General features: G+C 48.6%; 1 protein-coding gene across 1 annotated transcript in view; it reads right to left on the reverse strand.

Moving 5' to 3' along the window:
- Syt14 (synaptotagmin 14) overlaps positions 1-21,286 on the reverse strand; it is a 231,036-nt gene that overhangs the window by 209,648 nt on the left and 102 nt on the right. The window lies entirely within an intron of this gene.

Here is a 21,286-nt window from a genome sequence, read left to right on the forward strand (position 1 = left end):
TTCTGTAAAGCTATTTTTTTTAAATTGGCAACAAGACAATTTCTACAGCATAGGAAAGAAAAGAGAAGAAAACAAAAACAAAAACAAAAAAATGTCAGTGACATCAGAAGGGAAGTATTTTTTTGAAAACCCTTGAGATTTGTTAATTCTCTGCCCTCAGAGGAAAGAGAAATATTTTATTCCTGGTGAAGATTTCCTGTCAAAAGTTTACTAAGATGACTCTGGGAAGAAAGTGACCTACAAGGACACAACCACTAAGGTCTATGCTGCTCCCAGGAGGAGCCTGGGACTCAAGTTGAGGTGAGGCTCACCTAAGTAACCAAAGGAGGGAAGGTCTATTCTCCCCTGGGGTCTCAGGGATTTCATCGTTTGGCCTCTGGGAATTCTGGGAGCATAGTGAAGCAGAACAACATGGCGGTGAGAGAATGTGGAGGAGGCTATTCACCTCAGATAGAACAAGAAGCAGAGACGTCGAGGAAGAAACTGGGTGTGGGGGTTTGAATGGGCTTGGCCCAGGGAGTGGCTCTATGGAGGCCTTGTTGGAGAGGGTGTAGCCTAGTTGGAGGAAGTGTGTCATTGTGGGCATGGGTTTTAAGACCCTGACCCTAGCTGCCTGGAAGCCTGTCTTCTCCTAGCTGCCTTTAGAACAAGATGTAAAACTCTGAGATCCTCCAGCCCCACATCTGCCTGGACACTGCCATGTTCCCACCTTGACGTTAGTGGACTGAATCTGTGAGCCTGAACCTGTAAGCCAGCCCCAGTTAAATGATGTTCTTTATAGGAGTTGCCTTGGCAATGGTGTCTGTTCACATCAGTAAAACACAAACTAAGACTCTGGGAATGGGTATCACTTTCAAAGGCAGCCCCAGTGTTCTTCCTCCTTCTAGAACCTATCTCCTAGAGCTATGGTTCTCAACCTTCCCAATGTTTCGACCCTCATGCTATGGTGAGCCCCAGCCATAAAATTCTTTCTTCTGCGGCTGCTATGAATGGTAATGTAAATATCTGTTATGCAGAACAGCTGAGATGAGATCCCTAAAGCAGCCACAACCCACAGGTTGAGGACCGCTGACCTAAAGTTTCCAGAACCTTCTAAACAGCACCACCAGCTAGGAACCAAGCTTCAACACTCTAGTCTCTGAGAGACAGTCTCTACCCAAACATAACACAGGTGCTTGGCCGCTCCTGAAGTATGAAGTTCACTTGAGGAAGGAAGGTTGGTCCATACCTCTAACGGCACTTCCTAGATGATGCAGTTGGTGTTAGCAGCCAGTGTTCCCAACAGCTGGGGCCTCTGGCTGCTAGGGCTCTGAACAGAGTAGCTTCAGGTGCAGTGGATTTTCTCCCTACATCCCTCAGATTCACTTTATTCCTGGGGTTATTCTCTCCTGGCAACAGCTTCCCAGACTTTTTAATGGGATATAAAGTTCCCAACTAAATGCCTAAAAGAGTGGAAATGGCTGAGGTATTGGTAGAGTAGCAGCAGGAAGAAGCACCTGTTGGTGCCAGGCTTTCCGTAGCAGAGCCAGGAGAACATGCACACTCATAGAAGGTATATTACATGGCTTCCGATGATCAGAGACTGAGTAATCCACCTATGGCTGTCTGCATGCTGCAGTCATAAAATACCCACCCCGGAAGCAGCTCAATCCAGGCAGACAGAAGTCCCAGAGCATGTGGGGCCAACAATGTGGTTGCCTGGAGGCCTACTGCAGAACCACTCGTGTGGATCACATGTTCAGGGCAATGGCAGCAGAACCTGTTGTGTTGTGTTCAGGAACCTTGGAGTCCGGGCATGAAGACTGGCATCCTTCTGTTTGGCTTTTGATTTGTTGCAACTCCCAGCCATTGGATGGTGTGGCCCACAGTTGGAGTGGGTTCTTCTCCCTCCCTTACTGTCTCCACTTGTCAATCTTCTTTGGAAGTGTCCTCCTAGAACCCACCCAGAGGTGTGCTCTACGAATCTCTTAGGTGTAACTTTAATATTTTCAAAGGCTACTTTTAATGATGGTTCTTAAATACTTTAACCTCCCTTTTACCCCACCACCCACCAGAGTGGAAAAGAAAGGACGTGGGGGAAGTGGACCTGCTTAGAAATGGTTCTTTGGAGCAACTCCCATCTGTGTTGTCCAGAAATCTTCAGTTCAGTTCACAGGTCAGCAGTGGCAGCTCAATCCACTCAAAAACACTTCACGGATACATCAGCAGTTCAGTTCGGCAACAGCAGTGACACCACCTAACAGAGACAGCCAGCCTCAGCCTCAGCACACGTCAGCAGGAGAGAACCAGAGGGACGCCGGGAGAAGTTCTCAGCTGTGCCTCTCTCAGCAAAGTGAAGATCAGTGAAGACATGAGACCCACAAGCATTGCACAGCCAATAAGCAAGCCAAGCTCAGCCTCCCTCACTGCCTGTCGAGTTCTATTTATACCCTCTAAACATCACGTGTCCTCCATGTATCTTGCCTCGCCATGTGTCTTGCCTCATGCATCTGTCTCAGCTGACATCATTCTGCCAATGAGCCCAAGTCCACAGAGGTGGCAAGAAACTGCAGCACACCACCACAAGTTTTTGGTTTTTTTTTTTTTTTTTTTTTTTTGTGTGTGTGTTTCTCTCTATGGAGTCCCAACAACTGCAGCTCAACTACGCAATGTAAGGCAGACCAATACACACATGTCGTCAGCAAGGAATCCTTCATCGTGTGTCCTTTCACGTGCTTGCTTTAACAGAACATCCTGTCTCCTGTGTCTGCTTCAGTTAAACGTTCCTTCACGAATCTGCCTTAGTCTTTCAACTATGTCTGCTTCAGAACACTCCTTCCCGTATTTTCCCCCCAGCAAAACACCGTTCGACACAACTGACTTTCCGAAGAACCCTTCACGTTGGCCTCTCTCGGTCTAAAGCACTGACGATGGTTGACCCTCACATATACAGGCACGGGTATCAAAAGGAAGAGATTGGGACCATCTTGGACGAGAAGAACAGTCCTGAGAAGCAAAGCCTAGACACAAGGGACTTGGGAGGAGGAGCTAGGGAGGTGTGGAACCCAGAGCTTTAAAAAGGGTCATCGGCTGGCTGAGTGGAAGGAGGGAAGGGGGCAAAGCACCTCCAAGTGGGGCATGAACCACAGCTGCCCATGGAGTGGGGCTCAATAGGAACTTCAGACGGGAAGTCTCTTTCCTTCTTCAGGATCTCTAACATCCCTAGTAACAGTGTCCCACAGAGAGCCAGCTGCCAGCGCAGAATTAGGCTTCTGCAGACCCAACTCTCAAATCACAGAGATTTAAGTATGGCAGTGGCTTAATGACAAGAAGGGTTGGGGTACCACTGAGCTAAATCCCCAACCCCGTAAGATGCTTTTGAAACAGGTGCAAAAGAATCAGTAAGTATATTCTAGGTGGATTTCCAAAAACTACCTAGGTTACTGGTCATCTCTGTCTGGACCAGGAGTTTCCAGAGTCTTGGCATCTTGTTCAAAGAACTTATGCACAAGAAAACAGTAGAGTTGGCAGGGAGGAGGAAAACAAAAGAAGAAAACAGTAGAGTCGAAAAGGATTTTACTCAGGATCAAAGGAGACAAGCTGCCAGGGAACGGCAGGTCCCCAGCAAGCATGCATTCGACTGCTGAACAGAGCTCACTAATTTGGCCAGTTTGCCCCTGGGATTCTGTCTCCCGCTCACTACCCTAAACATCTGGCTTTTATTGGACTCTGAAGACTCTTAGTCCTCACATTTGCACAGCGAGCCATCTCCCTGGTTCCGATGGGCATTTACAGTGGACTAAGTCATCTCCCATTGAAATTCACAGGGGCAAGTCAGTGAGGCAGTTGTTCTTCAGTGACCTCAGATGACAGCCTCAGAAACAGCCACCGATCCCACGGAGCATCCTTCACACTTCAGGCCTTCCGGTTTGACCCAGTTTGATTGTCAGTCTGAATCCTAGAGGTCACCAACAAGCAATGGAGAGGGAGGTGCTTAGCCAACTGCAGCTCTCAGGCTGTGGTAAATGGGAGGTTAGGTATGCACCCAGCTGCAGCTCCCTGGCTGTGTGGGTTAATCACTGCCTTAAAACATATAAGCCTTAAAACATATATCTTCTCTCTGCTTCCAGAAACATCCAGACTTCCTGAAGGGCTCTCCAGCTCTGGGTCTGCCTGAGCTGTCTCCCCCTCTTGCCCTGCACACTTTCTGAACATCTCTCTCCCCATCTCAGCATCACGGCCTTTTGTTGCTTCTGCACAGTGTAGGAACCTCTCCCTTATAACTCCTCATTGATGTACCGGGGCCACGCTTTCGGTGCTGCTTGCAAACCTCTGTTGACATGCGGAAGGAAGTAGGGCAAAGGGTAGAAGCCCATGCAGGATTGTTGAGAATGAGCTAAGTAGTGGGGCTGTGGAGGCATGTTAATATTTCTCCAGCAGTGAGAAGGCAGTTTATTGGGCAAAGTGAGGATCTGAGTGTGAATCTCCAGCAGTCACATGAAAGCAGGCATGGTGTAACCAACTATTACCACAGCACCCGGAGGCAGACAAGCAGATACTAGGGGCTTGTTGGCCAGCCAGTCAAGCCAAAACAGCTAATCCCTGGTTAGGTGAGAGACCAAACCTACATGGAGCAGATTAATGCACCTCTTAGAACTCATGAAAGAAGCCTCTGTTTGCAGTAGATGACGGTTTACACAGACTCACAATGGCCGAGGTGAGGAGAGTAAGATGCTACGGAGAGAGGGGCAATAAATGGGAAACTGTCAGAAGGCGGCACAGTAGAGGGATAGCAACTGGGCTGTGAGGAAAGATTAAAGATAATAAAAAAAGAAAGAAGGAAGGAAAACAGAAAGGAAGGAAGAAAGAGAAAGAAAGAAAGAAAGGAAGGAAGGAAGGAAGGAAGGAAGGAAGGAAGGAAGAAAGAAAGAGAGAGAGAGTGAGTTCTTTGGAGCAAATCCCATCTTCATTGTCAGAAAATCGGCCGTTCAGGTCACAGGTCAGCAGCAGCAGCTTGGTCCACTTGAAAATACTGATATACCAGCATCCATTTTGGTAGAGTTGGGACAGCAGCAGTGATGGCAAGGCCTAGCTAGAACAGCCAGCCCTCAGCCCAATCAGCACAAGTCAGCAGGAGGGATTCGGACCAGCAGGGATGCCAGGAGAAATTCTCTGCCTGCTGTGCCTCGCTCTCAGCAAGGACACAGACTCTACCAGCAAGCCTCCCTCACAGTCTGTTGAGTCCTATTTATACTCCCATGAAACATCACGTGTCCTCCATAGTTCTTGTCTCAGCACGTGTCTCGCCCCAGCACATGAGTCTGAGTTAGCAAAACTCCACGTGAATATGTCTCAGCCGACATCACTCTGCCAATCCGAGGAAGAGGCAAGAAGCCACAGTCCACCACCACAAGTTTTTTGGTGCACTTCTCTCTATGGAGTCCTGACAAACAGAGCTCAACTACGCAATGTAAGGCGGATCAATACGTGTGTGTCATTAGCAAAGAATCCTTCATCACCTGCCCTTTCACACAGTTGCTTTAGCAGAACATCCTTTCACCTATGTCTACTTCTGTGAAACGTTTCTTCATGAGTCTGCCCCAGCAAAACACCATCTCACACAACTGACTTTCCAAAGAACCCTTAAGTTTCCACTTCTTTAAAATATCTTGAACACAAAAAATTAAAAAAAATAATTAACTAAAACAAAACACTCAACATTTTATAAGGTTAAAATCTGAGAGTTTTACTTCCGTTTCAGTTTGCCTTGAGTTTCATGTTTTCTGTGTCCTCTCCCTTGTCCACAGGGCCTCCCCTGTCTTTGCCAGATGGCCAGAGACACACCACCTCTGTCCCCTCAGCTTCTAACTCTCACAAAGTTGTAATCCCTTGAAATCACAACATGCGCATGTTTTTCTTTTTTCCTTTAGTTTTTATTCCGGGTTGTTTTAAGCAGGAACTTACTCTGAGGACTGTGTCCTGGAGGTCACTATGTAGCCCAGGATAGCCTAGATCTTGTGGTGAGCAAGCCTTCCCTCCTGAGCGCTGGGATTAGAGGCATGAGTCACCCTGCCCAGCTGTGTACACAGTTTTGCCTGTTCTGTACCAAGAACATCTCAAGGCAGCAGATCATCGATTTTGACAAGTATTTGCTAAAGGAATTTATTTTGCCTTGCAGATCTTACTAGTCATCTTAGGACAGCGTGAGATGATTGACAAGGCTGAGCTCCAAGACTCCTAACAAGGGCTTTGTGCCGCACTCCCACACAGGAACAGGTAGGCAGGCAGCTTTCATAGATATGGTGGCTGGTCCAGACTCTGGGTGGTTTGGCCAGTAAGGAAGACCAAGAAGCTAAGTGGTAGGGTTTTCTCTGCCAGATTGCCTTACCCTTGTTAGCCCAAGACCAGGTGACTACTAGTACTGTCACTGGGGCAAACAACACCTGCCCTGCATTAAACCTGCTGATCCAAGTTTAACGCAGCGTGCATGGAAGTACGATTGAAGACATGGGTTGGCTTTGCCCTGGGTGGGGCTGTGGGGATGGAAGATTCCGCTCAGGACTTCAAGTCTGGGGGACAAGTGAAGGTGTCAGTGAGTATGCCTTAGCATGGGTGTGGCTTATCCACCTTCACTGGCATTGTGAATTCTGGATTTGAGGCAGGAGAAGAGACAAAGGAGAAAGTTCCTAAACCGAGGAGAACCCTAGAAAGAGAGGGGAAACGCTGACTGAGGTGACCCCATGGTCTGCCCTTTCAGGTCTCAGGCAGGATGATCATAAGGCTACCTCTTGGGGCAAGCTTGGCTTGAGGCTAGCTCTGGCAGCAGCTGAAGTCCAGCCTATACTTGATTATCATTTTCAGTACTGGATGTTGAACTCAGGGCCTCATGCACACTAGGAGAGCTCCACTCCTGAGCACCAGCTCCACTTGCCTTTATTTTGAGAGAGGGTCTCACTTCATTGTCCAAGCCAGCCTAAACTTGAACTCTTCCTGCCCCAGTTCCAGAATAGTGAGATTACAGGCCAATGTACTACTGAACCTGGCCCTCTGATTATAATGGAGAAATTTACTTGTTTGACTTCTTAAGATACATGCTCTCCCTATATTACCTGGATTGGTCCTGAACTCCTGAGCTCAAAGGATTCTCCTGCCTCGGTCTTCCAGTTGCTGGCACCACAGATCTGTCTTGGCCTGGCTACAATCTATCATAATTACCCAACAGGATCTGGGTGCGATGGCACATGTCTATAAAATCCCAACACCTAAGAGGCAGGAAACATAGTGTGGTGGTTTGAATATTCTTGGTCCATGGGAAGTGGCACTATTAGGAGGTGTGACCTTGTTGGAGGAAGTGTGTAGGTCACTGTGTATGTAGGCTTTGAGAACTTCTAGTGCTGAAGCTCTGCCCAGTGGAAGACAGCCCCCTCTTCCTCCTAGCTGCCTGCAGAAGGTAGTCTTCTCCTGGTTGCCTTTGGATCAAGATGTAGAACTCTTGGCTCCTCCAGCACCATATCTGCCTGGATGCTGCCATGTTCCCACCTTGGTGATAGTGGACCAAACCTCTGAACCTGAAAGACTGCCCCAATTAAATGTTTTCATTTATATAAGAGTTACCTTGGTCATGGTGTCTCTTCACAGCAATAAAACCATAACTAAGACAGCAGGTGTCATTCTAGTTCAAGCTACAAAGCAAAGCTGCTCTGAAAATGAAAACCCACAACCTCCTCCAGTGCCTCTCATTCTCCACAAGCAACCAGTGGGCATTTGCCTTGTTGCTGGAGACATCACTGTCTACCTCATTTGTCCATGTGTTGCTCACAAAACCTCTCTGAGAAGGGCGACCTTAAATTCAAGGGAAAGGACATTTTTTAGAACCAATCTATGCTGTTCAATGCTTTGCTTTTTTTTCTTTTTTACACATTTCAACCTTCCTGAAGCCATTTTAACTTCTTTAAAGTTGGTATATTACCCGAGGTTTTCCAAGGAGACAGAGCCAATAGGGTATAAGATGCATGTAATAGTGTTGTGGGAGGAAGAGGAGGAAGAAGAGGAAGTAGAGGAATGAGTCTGGAGACCCAGGCAAGGTTGTTGTTGAAATTCTGAATGTAAGGTTTCTGAATTGTCCTTCCCCCTTCCCCAAGAGGCATCAAAGCTTTTCTTTTAGACCCTAGTTGTAGGGTTATGGGTCCCATGTCCGCTTCACCACAGGGCACTGTTGCTTGGGAAGGCAGGACTAGAGAGTTGACTGTGCTTACCCCAATGTGGTTATCATTGGTCTGATATTGGGCCCTTAAGGGAGTCCCTGGGACAAGTTTCCAGGGGTAGGAAAAACACAGTCTGAGGTGTGGGACAGCCAGAGCTGGCTTGGGGGTCCCCAGGCCTGTGACAAGGCCAGGCCCGTCTGGTTCTCAGGCTCTTGAATACCCAGGCACTGCTGGGAGCTTCAGAAGAGCAGAGAATGGAGTGGGGTACTGCAGGCTGTATCTAGCCTGGGGCTGGTGGGATAAGTGGGGGCTCTGGCTGGTCCCAGGGTGGTAGTCCTTGGCTTGATGGCAGCAGGCATAGTAGTCTGCTTGGTTGGTAGTGCAGAGAGGCCTTCTACAGGAGATTAGACGCCAGCTCTGTAGGCGAAGGCCTTCTCCATGGCTCCCCATGGCAGATCATGATGAAAAGAGGCAGTCCATGGTTTTAGGGCATTTGGATGTGTCATGGCAGAAAGTGGGTGTGTAAAGCCGTACCCCACTTCTCAGGGTAGGCCTGAGGTTAAATACCTTTTGCAGGGAGGAGTGTCTGGGAAGGAAAGCTTATTGGCTCAGCCCTCCAGACCTCTAGGGACCTCATTAAAATGGAGATCTGGCTTGAGCCTACTTGACTACAGTTTACATCCTTTACATGTGGAGGGGCTTGGGGTGTTGCCCTTACATCACTGATGGCCACAAGTCTATGGGGGGCTGTGGCTAGTGACAGGGGCCTGGTGACTGGGAGCAGGCAAAGATCCTACTGCCCCTTCAGGGTCACCGGGGCTTCTAGCTTCAGCTCAATTGAGAACCACGCTGCCTTTCACGGTCCCAAACCTAGTTCCCTGATTGAACAAGGCCTACCCATGCTACAGATTTGCTTCATTCTGAGCCCCACTTGTTGAAATCCCTCACTCCAACATCTAGGCTAGTATTTATTCGAACAACTGGATATCATAATCCAGCTGGGTTGACATATAGAATTGGCCATGGCAAGGAATATGGAGTTTAAGGGCTCTATATACCCCTCACTGTATGCTGTGTGAGTTGGCTAGACAGGCCCAGTGGCGAACACCTGCAATGCTAGCCCTCCCAAGCCCAAGGCAGGAGGATGGTGAGTTTGGGTTACACAGAGGGACCCTGACTCAAAAGCAACAACAAACATTGACAAATGGGCTGTGATTGGTGCAGCATGGCCAGCATTTACTCAAGGTGTTGTACCTGGGTGAGGGCGCTTTGTCCCAGGTGCTGTTCTAGGGCTGGGGATCATTGGAAACAGTGTTGGTGTTGGTTAAGTCTCATTATCTTATTTCTTCAGCTGGGAAGGACATTTCTGTTTCTGTTCCTGTCTCCCTGGGTGGTGCTGAAAGTCACTGTAACCATAAGCCCTATCTAGCTCTACCCATCACAGCTGCCGAGAATAGTTGTGTAATGGGACAGGGACCACCAAATTATTTTTTTAAAAAATAGTCCTTCAAGTTTCTCTTTTCCTCATAATTCAGCTGAACACTAATCCAGGTAATGAAAAAAAAGGAGATTTCCTTTCAAATGTTATTCAAGTTCCATATCAGTTGCTCTTTTGACACGGAGATGGCCAGATGATTTTTCTGACACAGGTCTGGGAGCAGGGAGTCAAGGTCAGCCTGACTCTGGCTGTTTGAAACTGACAGGAGTTCAGGGCCAGCCTGGGCCACATGACAAGTATCAGACTATCCAGAGCTCTTTAGTAAAGTCTGCCTGAAAAACGAGAAAGGAGGTGGGTGGTAATGGAGGCAGATCGGAGACCCTTGTAGCTTAGTTTTCCTTGGTCACCAGCAGAAGATATGAAGCCTGAGTGGGATTCAGGAATTGCCTTTAGCAGGGACACTGGTTGGTCACTGTTGCCATGGCAACGACCATACATTCCCAGAATACCTTTTGGCTGAATTCGCACCTCCACCTGGGAACCTTTATGTCACATTCCAAATAAAAGGCAGGCTCCCTCCGCCCTCTTTTCTCTTCTTTCTCTTGCCCCCTCCCCTTGTCTCGTTCCCCCATTAAATCTCACCACGTGGAACCGTGTTGGTGTTGGTTTGGTGTGCTCTTTCCACAAGGGTTCAGCCGATATTTGATATTTAATAACAACATTCAGTGTCTATGGCTTCTGAGAAGAAGGGAGAGCCAGGGACGGACGTGGGGATGGCTCAGTAGTTAAGAGCAGTGGCTGCTCTTCCTGAGCACCCAGACTTGATTCCCAGCATCAACAAGGCAGTTCACAACCATCAGTAACCCCAGTTCTGGGGACTCATTGCCCTCTCCTGGCCTCTGAGGGCACTGCACTCATTTGATGCACAGATATACAGGCAGGAAAAACACCCATACACGAAAAATAATTTCTAAAATTTCAAAGAAGGGGCCTCATGCTAAAGATAGAAGTGACCATCAGAAGGTAAGAGTCTGCCTGCACCATGGTAGGCAGCAAGAAAATTGGACCTCAATCGTGGGAAGCAGGTTTCCCCAAAACCTTCCAAGAAAAGCCAGATGGCCTTGTCGGATCCTCTAGGACATACAGCAACAGCAAGGGTCACGGGGATAGCCACTGCAGATGTGAGAAGTGGCACACTTCAGCCCCAGCCTCTGTGATGAAGCTTCGCTCTGGACAGAAAACAGAACATGCAGGTGCCTCGTGAGCTAGCTGTTTTAAAATCAGACCTGTTAAGTGGCTGGGAATGCAGACCCATCCCTCCTCATTCTAGTAGTCTTTGGCAAATGTTTGCATAGAAGGAAAAAAATTTAATATGGTCAAGTAGAATTTATTTATAAAATACTGCAATCAGAAACATACAAGTCCTGCCTAGGGAAAGAGTCACCTGGCAGAATGTTTTTAAAACAGTATTAAGTATTATTATGCAAAGCAAAATAAAGGAATGAGTGTCCCCAAGGCATCTCCACAGTCACTTGTAGAAAATATTAGGCTCTTCTTTCTCACGCTTAGGAAGATGAGTCACAGCCGGGCAATTCTGGTGCTAATACCTTGAGGACTGACTTTCCACAGAGAAGGTGGCTTGTCAGAACTTAGGGAAGAGAGGGCCTCAGGCAGAACTACACTTCCTGTTCCCAATGTGGCTGGGTGTGCCTGCAGATAATTTAATAGGCCTGGATTAGCTTCTACTTTGTATCTAGCAAGTTTCCTCATTTGTAATCATTAGATGTTTCCTCTGCACTCATTAATTAATGCATCGGTCCCTCCAAATCCCTAGAACCCAAAGTACAGCCCGAAGCTAACAAAGACCAAACTACCCAGCCTGAGTGTGAGCATAATGTGGGGACATAAGAGTACTGGAGTTGATCTGGAGAGATGGCTCAGCGGTTAAGAGCACTGACTGCTCTTCCAGAGGTCCTGAGTTCAATTCCCAGCAACCACATGGTGGCTCACAACCATCTGTAATGGGATCTGATGCCCTCTTCTGGTGTGTCTGAAGACAGCTACAGTGTACTAACATACGTGAAATAAATTAATTAAACAGAAAAAGAGTACTGGGGTTTATCTGGAACATCTAGGGCACGTGGTCCAGTAAGGCGTGCAGCTAGAATGTCACTGGTTAGATGGTCCATCTGCCAAGGCAGAATTATGTCAGAATTAACTTGATAACATGCGTGAGATAATTTTCATAAAGTTGGAATAAGCAAGAACCATCGGAGGCATCACCCCCTCTCCCTCCCCAGACAGAATCTCATGTAGCCCAGGCTAGCCTTGAGTTTGCTATGTGACCAAGGATGACTTTGAACTTCTGATCCTCCTGCCTCTACTTTGCTAGTGCTGGGATTCCTGATGTATGCCAGTACCAAGCCCTGTTTATATAGTGCTGGAGATTGAACCAAGGCCTCATGCATGATAGGCAAGCAGTCTACAAATTCCTATCCTCCATCCTCCTACTTTCACCACTGCAAACAGTAGCATTCCGGTGGCTGCTACCTCCAAGGGCTTTGACAGCTTTTATATACTCGACAACAGTGTGAGTATCACGGCCCATCTCTACAAACAACGGTTGACTTCATTCCTGACCAAGAAGCAGGACACATCTAACTTGGCACCTGACCCAGGGATTCCTTCCTGTTATCTTATTCCTTCCTTGTTATCTCTGTGAACTTGACACAGTCTAGAGTCATCTGGGAAGGAAGCCTCAACTGAGGAACTGCCCGTATGCAAATGCCCATGGTGGGTAGCATCATTCCAGGGCAGGTGGCCCTGTGCTATGTAAGAAAGACAACCAAGGCTTAGCCCAGGGAACAGGCCAGCAAGCTGAGGTCCTCTGCTTCCTGCTCATCCATGAGTCACCACAGACAGCCTGAGAAGTGCTAAGTGTAAAGCACTTAGAACAGCTCTCAGTGCTTAATAAACATTAGCTAATAAGAATAATAACAGCCCTCCGTTCCAATAAAATCAACTTTCTGCCCCAAAGACGGGTCCCCAAGATCTGTCTTCTACGTCATTTTAAGTTCGTCTTCAATTCTAAATCCTTTTACCATGGCTGTTAAGGGAAGCACTGCTGCGTTTGCTGCCCGTTTGTCAGCCGTCCTCAGATGCTGAATAGCCTAACAGCCTGTCTGCCTCTGGTCTCAGGTGGTTACAGCCAGCATAGTACACCGCTCTTCTGACTGGAATTCTGCCTTTAGAAGATGGTCTGTGCTGCTGCGTGTCCCAACTGCTGAGGGTCCGTCTCCCCCTACATGCACACAAACATATTGTGGTTGGTGGACACTGCTTCCTCAACCGTGGCCTTTTCATGCCCTGCCCAGGAAAGGCCCAGCAGTTCTTGACAGCCCAGGCGTTCTTGGGTCACCCCAGCCTTCCTCAGTGACCCCCACAGAGGAAGCAGAGGCTTATGCTTCAAGTGCAGCAAACCCCTATGTAACAGAAATACTACAGCTGAAATAGTGGAACCTCTCTCCGATCCTACTGACTCACCGTACACTTTCATTTCACGAACAGATGAAAGAGAACAAAACAGGAAAATGAACCCCATGCAAGAGGCCCCGAGCATCTGTCTGCCTACTCCCTGCAACCTACTTTCTCTTCCCTCCTCTTGAAGCAAGAACATTAGACTCCAGTAACACTGTCTTCTGAAGTGCCAGTGCTTTGAAAATGGAAGGCAAGCAGGCCTTAGGTCGAGCTGTCACTATGCCCTCCGACTCCAGTCTCTTGTGGCTACTGTGATGCCCTCAGAATGACCCACAGCCCAGTGGGTTGGTGGGTTAGCAATCTGAGACCGAGTTGGGATCCAGAAGCCTGGCCTGACCTTCCAGGCCACGTCCTAGACTGGGACAGTATTACACGGGTCCCTTCCTCAGAGCTCCCCGGACAGGCAGGCGCCACAGCTCACACCATTCCTCCGTATTCCTGCTCCCAGGGAGGCCTCTCACCCACTTAATCATTCACATCATTAAAAAACCCTCTCTGCCCCAGAGGAAAGGGACTAGATTTCTTTTGTTAAAATCTCATTAAAGTCCGCTTCTGCCTGTAATAATTTCCTAATAGATGGCAGTGCTACTCGGCAGAGATTGGGTTTTCTTTCATTTATTCTTGGGTCTCATAATTGCCTTATCTCCAAGGCATTTTGGTTGTCAGTGAAGTGTGACAGATGCTTCAGCCTGCGAGCCGCTAGCTGGGCTGAACGTTTTATAATATCCGAGGAAGATGGCTCGTTCCCTGGCCTGCTTCCCTCCTCTCCTTTTGAAACTGCTTCCTATTCAGGTGTGTTGGGGGAGGGGGTAATTCCCTGGTACTCTTCTGGCTGGTGGTTTTCGTTAAGCCTCCCTGCCAAAGATCTCTCCTCTGGTTGCACCTGCACGAACCCCAAAGGACAACAATTTAAATCAAAACAAAAGTGTTTTCTGAATGTGTACCCAAATGGGAGCCATTAGAGCCTTTTCAGAGATGCGCGCAACAGTTTGTCTAGACTAGAGCATCAGGTTACGGTGGGAATCCATAAATAACATCGCAGAGGTGGCCCGGGAGTGTGAACCGCAGCCCACAGCCCCCGGAAGTGATCTGCGGACTCCTTGGTTCCAGCTGGATGCAGAAGGCGCCTTTGGCTTTAAGCCTAAGCAAGGGAGTACTTTGCCCCACTCTAAAATGGAAAGCCTAGTAAGGCGGGAAGGAAAGGTTGGTTGTGTATTCTCATTTGCCAGCCGCCTGGTCTGTCAGATTCATCCACCAATCAGAATACACGGCTACTGAATCACCCAGGTCACCTCTGCAACGGGGGGGGGGGGGACAGGACACACCTCCCAATTTGAGAGAAAAGGCAGTTCTGTAAATACCGTACTATTAATAACATCTATAGCCAGGCTGACTAACCACTCACTCACTCGCTGTTTAAGACCTAAAATCTTAACTCGGGTGAGATGGTGAGGCAGAAGGATAGTAAGCTTGGGCTTCACAGTAAGAACAAGTCTCAGAAAATAAAACCCAACGGAAGATCTCGTATTAATTCGTTTTCTTCTCACAATAATGTAGGAGACGTGCGTGAGTGTGTGCGTGTGCGTGTGCATTTATGCCAGATGCTGATGTCAAGCATTCCTTAATTATTCACTATCTTATTTTTTGAGGCAAGGTCTCTCATCGGCACCTGCGAGTAGCTGATTATGGCAGCCTGACTGGTTTTAGTAAGCCCCAAGCATATCCTATCCCTCCTCCCTGTCCCTCCCCCTCAGCAAGGAGCCATGTCTGTTTTTTATGTGGTACTGGGGATTTAACTCCAGTACTCGTCAAACACGGCAAGTGCTCTGCTGATAAGCTGTGTGTACTTTACTGATGATCCATCTCCTCAGTCAGCTCCCATACTCTGGCGTTTAAAATGAGTGCCTTTGGGGGCTGAAGAGATGGTTCAGCGGTTAAGAACACTTACTGCGCTGGCAAAAGACCCATGTTTGGTTCCCGGTATCCACATCGAGTGGCTCACAGACACCTATAACCCCAGTTTCAGGGAATCTGACGCCCTCTTTTGGCCTGTGCAGAAACCAGCACACACACGGTACACATACAAACAGATACCCACACATGCTTACATAGGTAAAATGAAAAGACGATATCAGAGACGGCTCGGAATTTAAGGCTGTTCGACGCACTCTCCTGGCCTTCATTGGCACCTAGCATGCACACGGTGCACCTACACGTACATCCAGGTGAAACATTCCCATATATAGATAAAAAGTGAGGACACTAAAGGGTGTGATTAACAACGGAAGCTGGCAGTGCCGACCCCAAGGGTCACCTCTCATCTAGTTAAATTCCTGTGTTAACTCAGCTTAACAGAAGACAAGCACATCTCCATCATGCCAAACTATCATGACAGTCCTCTGACTGGGAAGGGCTTGACGTGCTCTACCACTGAGAGGCAAGCTGTTTGCAGACGGTGATTTAACAACACTGGTCCATGAGTGACAGAGAACGTGCCAGAGGCAAATCATAGGAGGATGAAGAAATGTTCTGACTTGGGCTGGGAGGTCGGCTGCTTCACCAGAGAAAAGGTTGGGCCCTCACCAGACAGACACTTCCTATTCTCTCTCCCAGGATAAGCTAAGAAGACGATAGGTATCCACTCTCATGAGTTGGGAGGATGATAATCACGCCTATATTTTGGGAACTAGCTGAGAGCATTTCTATTGCTACAGCAGAATACACAAAGCTGGATCGTTTATAAAGTGAAGTTAAGACTGGGGAGATGGACCAGTGGGCAAAGTGCCTACGGCACAAAGACAGGAATCTGAGTTTGAGCTCCTAGCACCCATAAAAACCCAGGTATGAGGCAGTGACATTTGTAATCCTGGGGGATTATTGGCTGGCCACTATAGCCTGGTTGGCAAGCCTTGGGTTCAAGAGGTCCTGTTTCAAAAAATAAGTTAATAAAGTGGATTACAATAGAAAAGCCACCTAAACTGGGCCTATGCACACAGACACAGGGTTCCTGTACTCATACAGATGCACACACCCTACGCGCACGCACACGTACATCTTAAAAAAGAAAAGTGCATGTTGGCTTTCCCTGACTATGATAAACTACCTGAGACAAAGGAGCGGTTTCTGTTCACAGCTTGGAAGGCTCAATGTGTGGTAGGACTTTGGCAGAAGAACATCTTGAGCTGTGTTGGGGATCTGGAGGGGTAGAACTCACCGATTCCTTTGTGTTGACCTGGAGGTAAAGAGAAAGGAGAGGGCTGGGGTCCCAATATGCCCATCAAAGGCATATCTCCACTGACTGAACTTCTTCCCAGTAGGTGCTACCTCTTACATGTTCAAACTCTAGTGGAAGCCTCTGTAGGTCCATGGCTCTGGAGGCTGGGAATCCCAGAGCATGGCTTCGGCTTCTGCTTTGCCTCTGGTGAGCGTTGGCAACCAGAAGACCTGAGTCAAACTATGCTCACCATGTGATCTAATTATATCTTTATACCCTGTGGGGAAGGAGGCAGCTATATTTGTCTTTTAGGAGAGCAAAGAAGGAGCACAGCTGCTAATCTATCAGACGTGAGCAAGAGGACAGACAGGCTCAGGAGGGCTCTTTGGGGTTTGGGCGTGTTTGTCTGGTTTTGTTGCTTTTCGTTTGTTTCTTTGATGAAGTCCAACTGTGTAGTCCTGATTGCTCTTGAACCAACTGCCCTGCATTATTCTCCCAAGTGTGAGATTACAGGTGTAATTGTAGACACTTAGTAGGCAGAGAGAACATCTGTGAGGGGCAAGGAAGACAAGCAGGTCCCTGGGAAGGAACCTGGTAAATGGTAGAAAGGAGTTGAGACCCATGGATCAGGGCTGAGAGAAGCTCTGCTTTGGCAAAAGATTGTGATTTCTGTCTTCCATTGCAAAGACAGCCTGAAAAGGCCCAGAAAGACTGACAGCTACAGACTGAGAGAGGGCCAAGGAGGGGTAGCAGGGGGTACAGCTCAGTAGAAGAATGCCCAGTACCCTCGGTTCAATCACTGACATGAAAAACAGGTGAACGGACTTCAGATCTGCTGTCACTTCTTAGGAAAGTTCTGGAACCTCTTCTGCACAGCCCTCATATACTCTCTTTCCCCAGTACCAAAACCCTTCAGGAAAGTCTTCAGACCCTGCAACTGACAGCACTTCCCAGCACCACGATCTACCGCATGATGCCCACAGGTTGATCCTACACCTCTTGGTGGGAAGAGCTACATCTCAAGCCAAGAGTGAGTCTGGTGATTCCTGTCATAGCGGAGCTGCTGAGTGGCTTCTGGCCCAGAGACTTAGAAGTCTGCTCTTGCTCTTCGTGTGACCTCACAGGAAATTACAGTCCATCCCACGACACCACACCGAGAGAACACAGGCAGGCTGCGTCCCCCTCCGTTATCCCCACTGTCACTCTGCTGCTGTGCTGGTTCACTGAGGTTAACTTTCACAAGGGGTTCTCATAAGGTAGGTCACTGGCCTCCACTGAGCTTGTGAGGGTTTCTGCTTTTCCAGTAAGCACTCCTAGTCTTTGGTATATAAACCCTGAGCTCTCTAGGCTGCCTGAGTGGAAATTTTTAACAAGCCGTGCCTTCAGCTGCAGAGCCACACAAGATGTGATTTTCCTAACGTGAGTGCTCCTACAGAAGCTAATAGATGGCCATTACCGGGCTCTGGACACAGCCTATTACTCAGTTTGATCTCAACAGCCCTAGCAAAAGGCCCATTTGCAACATTAGCAAACAGCTGGATTTATTATGTCCAGTTCCGTGAATAAGCAGATGGACTGTTGCTGGCACAGACTCCAGGGCTTCCAGCTGAGCGGCTGGTGCTGCCTCTGCGCTCCACTGCTCCTCTTAGCAAGCATCCCCTACTCAAGGCCACCACTTCCTGTCCATCCGCAACACACAGCAAACCCACGGTGCCTCATTGTTTCTGAGACAAGGGAGAAGACAAACAGGGGGAGCCAGCCCAGGTCTAGGCTGAGGGAGGTGGTGTGAAGCAGGGAACGTGAGATTTGACTTAGCTCTACCAGCTCTCCGGCACCACCGCAGGGCCGAGAACTAGGTCAGCAGATGCAGCCAGCTACACGTGCTACTCAGACTCTCCTATCAGAGGAGCAGAAGCATCCCCACACTTAGGCCAGCCGAGGTCCCAGAAACTCAAAAAGAGACTGTAAGGCCACACCACCACTACTGGCTCTGAATAGGTACGACTGAGTGGAAGAAATTCAGAAAGGGTTCTTTGGCTAGAGGAATGGTAACTCTGGAGAAAGTGCCTTTAGCTCCTTCTCAGGCCTCCATGGCCTTCAGTGGAGCAGAAGAAGGAGCCCGTGGACTCGCAGGAGCTCCCTTGCCAATGTCCTCATTGGCTTTAAACAGGTCCTACTCTGCAGCCCTGGCTGACCTGAGATTCACTATGTCGATCAGGCTGACTTTCAGTTCAGACATCTACCTGCCTCTGCCTTCTGAATCCTGAATTAAAGGCGTGCGCCGTCGTGCCTGGCTATATTGGTTATTTGTTTATTGCTATGGTAACATGCCTAACGAGTACACTGTAAGGGTTTATTTTGCTGCAGTTTTAGAGTGGCGTCCATCATGGTGGGGAAGCCTTGGCAGCAGGAACGAGGTGGCTGGTCACATGACTCTGCAGTCAGGAAGTGGACGAAAGCGATGCTCAGCTTGGCCTCCGTCTTATTCAATCTAGGACCGCAGCCCAGAGGATAGGGCTGCCCACACTTAGGGTTGGTCTTCCGCCTCAGCTAACCTAACAGATAACCCTCCACAGACTCTTGCAGAGGTCTGTTCCCCTGGTAAGTCTAATCTCATCCACTGACAGTCAAGACTAACCATCTTACTTGCTAGATGTGGTGGCCCACACTGTAGTGGTGAATTGGTTAATCCTCTTTGGCTCCTGGCAGGTCACATGCACAACACACAAACACACACACACACACACATACATACAAACACACACACACAAACACACACACACAAACACACACACACACACACACAAACACACACACACACACACACACACACACACACACACACACACTATTTTTAATATGCCTTGACTAGCTCAATGGCTGGACATGTCTAAACCTCCAGGGCTAGCAAACACTCCCCTCCGGTGTTCCTGTGTTAACATCTTTTTAAAATCCATATTTCATCTCTGCTACCCCAGAGCCCTGACCTTCCTTTTCCCGGGCAGTTTGGCTGTCTCATGTCCCACAGCAAGCCCTTCATTTGCCTTCCTTAGCGTCCCCACCCATTTTAACCATAATCTTCCTTTTAATGTATTATTATGTTTATCTGTGTCTGTGACTGTATGCACGCTGAAGGAGGCTAGACATGGTCACTGGATTCCCTGGAGCTTGAACCAATGAACACGGCTGCTGGGAACTGAAGTCACGTCCTCTGGAAGAGCAGCAAGTGCTCTTAACCACTGAGCCACCTCTTCAGGCCCCCAACACTCCTTCTAATTTTATTTAACATCTGTCATTACCATAGCAATCTCTAGATTTTCAGACCCCCATGTAGGATGGGGAATGTGATGACGGAAGACTGGTTTCTGCTAGGTTGAGGGCTGTGGCTTTGAGAACAGAGGCCATGTCGCTCTTAGGGGCTGTTACCTACTGTTAGCATGCCCGGCCAACAGCCGCTGAGCTGAGAGGAAAGGTGAGATACAGAAAGGGCAAGTGCTTGGAGAGAGAGGAGGGAGGGAGGATGAGAGGGGAGAGGAGGGAAGAAACAGGAAAGGCACAGGAGAGCAAGCTAACAGAGCCCTGAGTGAGACTGCACCCTGGCTGCTTGTGTGGCGATGGGCCTCTGGGAAGCTGCAGCAAGGAGAAGCTTGTTCCCGACAGCAGGAAAACAAACCTTAACAGCTGCTGCCTCCGAGTGCCAACAAAAGGATGGGCCATGAGGTGCTGAGCCCCAGGGGAGCACACTGATTCGAGCCACAGATTTCTATTTTCTAAGAGGATGGAAGTATGCCTCACAACAGAGGGCTGGCCCTGGCCCATCAGCCTCCCCTGGGGACCCTGTGCCTACAGAGCAGATTCCTGATCATCAGGTAATCACAGGGACCAAGAGACTAATGATGGCAGGTTCATAAGCACAGTCCCTGTAGAATCAATACAATTAGAGTCTGTGCTTATCGTGGAAGACTTCAGTGGAATTTTACCTGAAGCCAAGCTGATGTGGAAACTTGGGGGGGAGGATGGCAGAGAGCAGAAGGTAGCAAGCCAATGCACAGCCTTCTCTAGTGTCTCAGGGAATACGAAAGGGTCGCAATGCTGTTCACTGTTGCTAAAAAAGAGTAATGGAGGGGCCTCAGTACAGGCAGCTCAAGGGACCATGAGAAAAGGGTTCAGGAAGTCTGGACAGAATCCAGAGCAGGGCCAGGCCAAGAACACAAAGCTGGCACCCCATAGAAGGATGGCCCTGTTTGTTCACTCCAATCACAACTGCTCAGTTCCCAGTCCATAAAAGTCCTCACGCTGTGGTGTCTGTTTCTATCTATATCAGCCATAAACCGTACTCCTGAATGTAGAGGTACACAGAGTCCAGAAGTATGCCCACGTTACTCTTACGGCCTTTGTCCTCTTCCTCCTTAGACGTGGAGAGGGGAGAACTTCAGTTTTGTTTGTCAGCCCCTAACTACCTCCTCTGATTGTCACCTTCACCTTCCTGAGAGGTGGGAGTTATGGCCATCTCCACAGATGAGAGTAGCCACCCTGTCCTTTGACCAAGGTCACCCAAGCTGCTTTGTGCTAGAACTGATGAGGACACTTCCTATACTCCAAGCACTGTGGCCCCTTCAGCCGCCCTCACCCAGAACTGAATGAAGCTGGGAGATGGGACACTGCTGCCCAGACACAAGGAGGCAGGATCACTACCTTCACATCTCATTTCAGCTTTCCCGTTAGCAATTAGGCTTTCGTTTACCTCCTTGGCCCAGGTTGACCTTCTACAGCATGTTGAGAAACACCAGTTGGCTCCCCGGGTCTCCAGCAAGCAGAGTTTGTGTAAGGACTTGCCACTTGCCAGCTAGCTTCCCCGGGAACCTCCCCAGGAGCGAGCACACTGCCAGAACACCACGGCTGTTTTCGGTGCAG

This window comes from Rattus rattus, chromosome 10, assembly GCF_011064425.1.
Source record: "Rattus rattus isolate New Zealand chromosome 10, Rrattus_CSIRO_v1, whole genome shotgun sequence".
Taxonomy (NCBI): domain Eukaryota; kingdom Metazoa; phylum Chordata; class Mammalia; order Rodentia; family Muridae; genus Rattus; species Rattus rattus.